Source organism: Nuphar pumila, chromosome 17 (genome assembly GCF_984573655.1).
Source record: "Nuphar pumila chromosome 17, dmNupPumi1.hap1.1, whole genome shotgun sequence".
NCBI classification, from domain to species: Eukaryota; Viridiplantae; Streptophyta; class Magnoliopsida; order Nymphaeales; family Nymphaeaceae; genus Nuphar; species Nuphar pumila.
This window is the reverse complement of record NC_143265.1, coordinates 18454115-18457104: the sequence shown is the minus strand read 5'-3', so window position 1 is coordinate 18457104 and position 2990 is coordinate 18454115. Positions and strand designations below refer to the sequence as shown.

Sequence of the window (2990 nt, the reverse complement as noted above, 5' to 3'; positions counted from 1 at the left end):
GCTACAGTTACTTGTTCTCCATCATCGTTACGGGGCAATTTCGCACGATAGAAATTTTGTGGCAATTTCTCATCTTTAGGCAACATACTCTTCACAATCATGCACAAACGGTCAAAACATGATTGACTCAAATTATACTCGGACTTCAAATTCATTAGTTGAAGAACTGCAGACAAGATAGTGTGACTCTCACAACCGTTCCAAAGTGGCTCATCAGCATCTTTAAGTAAATCATAAAATCTACTAGCTGCATTGTTTGGTGATTCTTCATCTACGACAGTTCTTACATCACTAGAACTCATAGCAGAACCCAGTTCTGTTCCTGCAGCATCAAATATCAAATTCGTATATGGATTATCGTGCACCACATTCACCCGTGCATCAAAATCGTTTCTAAATTCTTCTCCATGAAACGCCCAGTTCTGATAATCACTCACAAAACCCTTCCTGTATAGGTGATGTCTAACGCCATGAGGTTCTACAAATCGATTATTCTTACAAATCTTGCAGGGACACCTAATCCGACCTGTGGGATCTACCGTACTGACACTCGCCGTTGCAAATTCAATAAAACTATCGACATCATCCATATATTCATGCGATAACTCATTGTCCACTATCCTACGGTACATCCATTCACGGTTTGCAGTCATTCTGTCGTATGATGTTACGAATAGTATCCTAACGAATTAAGAAAAAAACAATCAGAATGCGACGATGAAGAAAATATCAAATTTATCATGCAATATACTATGTCAAACAATAACAAGAATTTTGATGCATGCATTGATAACTTAATATTTTCATGTGCAAACTATTAATGACATGATACAATCATTTGAAGCATGCTTTTATTATAAAATTTCACATGGAAGTCAAAATCAAATTGAAAGTAACTACATGCAAGCATGGATACAATTACATCAAACATTGCAATACATCATAATCATTCATATCAAATAAATGGCAAACATGTACCTGCAGCAAACACACTTCAATATCTCACTAACTACTACCATACTTAGCATGGACTCCGTACTCCAAAAATAAGAACACTTCCATATTTCTACATTAAAATCATGCTCAGCATGATCTCCGAACTACAACAAAGCAGTCCTAGATATCAACAACTAAGTGAGTGTGTGAACAATAAAGTGCTGCATTCAATAAATTAAATAACATGTGATACGTTTGCATCACTTACTCACCACGGGTATTTACCCGATTTGCATTGTTTTTGTCATTTACTTACCACAGGTGGCCGAGCACGAGTTGGTTCCGTTGAAAAATCTGCACAAAAACAAAACAAATTAAGTAACAAACTAACTAATCATGAAACAAGATGAAACACTAACTAAAAAAATTAAAACAAATTAAAACAACTCTAACTAATTGAAAGAAGAGAAAAGAAAAATAGTATATATGTTAAGCCAAATCTAACTAGAAGATGCTAATTTAACAAACCAGCTATAACATGTTGAACCAGTCGACTAACATAAAGTCATAGACAATTTCTAATCTGAACTACTTAGCAAAGGAATAGTAAATCAATCAATTAGTTTACTAGAAAAGATGTGAACTCCGTTTAACCACCACTATCATAAAGAATTCAAATAGCCCTAATCTAACTAACTGATTGTGAGAACATTAAATACCAATCTATCTAAGAAAAATATAATTATAAAAGACTAATAGATTGAAATACTCTAACTAACCAGATTTCAAGAAAACAAATTGAAGTAAAACTAACTACCAGTAGACATTAACAAACTAACAAATTGAACAACATGGACAACTTGTATATATACATTACAAAAAAAATTTCAACTTAAAATCCATATGGACAACATATATGCAAACTACACTTAAAACCATATGGACATCTTATATACACATATTACAAATTTTTTTCAAGCTAATCACATGGACAACATAGGGATCACATAATAACTTTTTTTTTTTAAAAAAAGAGATCACATGGGCAGCATAGGTATCCATAACAAAAATTCTTTTCAAAACAGATCACATATGCAACGTAGGTATCTCATAACAAATTTTTTTTAAAAAGAGATCACATGGGCAGCATAGGTATCCATAACAAAAATTCTTTTCAAAACAGATCACATAGGCAACGTAGGTATCTCATAACAAATTTGTTTGGCAATGAATTGATCTTTATTCACAAAGCAGATAAGATAAAAACAGGTTCTGTGGACTTTTGATCCGGGGCGGGTCCGTACAGCATCTTTTTGAGCTCCCGTTCAAAGATCTTCATAGCTGGAGCAGGCAAGGAAATCGGGATCACCATCCCTTCTCCCCCTTCGTTATTCTTGGAGTTGATGTAGAAGCTAACCAAGCCGGGGATTGGGCCGTCACTGCCCTTGGCTGGACCGCCGTACACCGGCATTCCCCAGCCGAGGTCCAGCTCGCTGAACCCGGCATGCCTGATGTCCGAGACCACGAAGGTGCAGACCACCGTGATGTTAGGCCGGCCCTTGAGCACCATGAGGTCCGCCACTGACGTCATGTACTCGTCTGTCACCTCCTCCTTGGCCTTCTTCACGAGCTCCACCGCATAACCTAGTGGGTTCGCACAGAGCTTCGCCGCTATCGAGACAGCTGCCGGGATTACTATCAGGCATTGCCGTAGTACCCCTGCGGCAGCGGCGGAATGTACCGGGACCGCGCGTTGAAGATGCACAACAGGCGAACCTCCTCCTCCGGATCGGGCTGGAGGCCGGCAGTGCGGCACCGCCATAGGCAGGGGGTCGACCCCCCTTGCCGGAAACGCAGGGGGTCGACCCCCCCTGCCGGAAAGCACGGCAGGGGGTTAAACCCCCTCTGTTTCCGGCAGGGAAGGGGCGTACCCCCTGCGTTTAGAAGAAGAAGAAGAAGAAGAAGAAGAAGAAGAAGAAGAATATTACCTGCGCTTCGCCGGACGGTGGCGGGAGGTTGACGGGGAGCGGCAGCTGGCGAGCGCCGGCTGGCGA

General features: G+C 40.2%; 1 pseudogene; it reads right to left on the bottom strand.

Annotated features, from left to right (window-relative positions):
* Positions 1–2179: 2179 nt before the first annotated feature.
* Positions 2180–2758, bottom strand: LOC149811751 (benzyl alcohol O-benzoyltransferase pseudogene; annotated as a pseudogene).
* Positions 2759–2990: the final 232 nt, after the last annotated feature.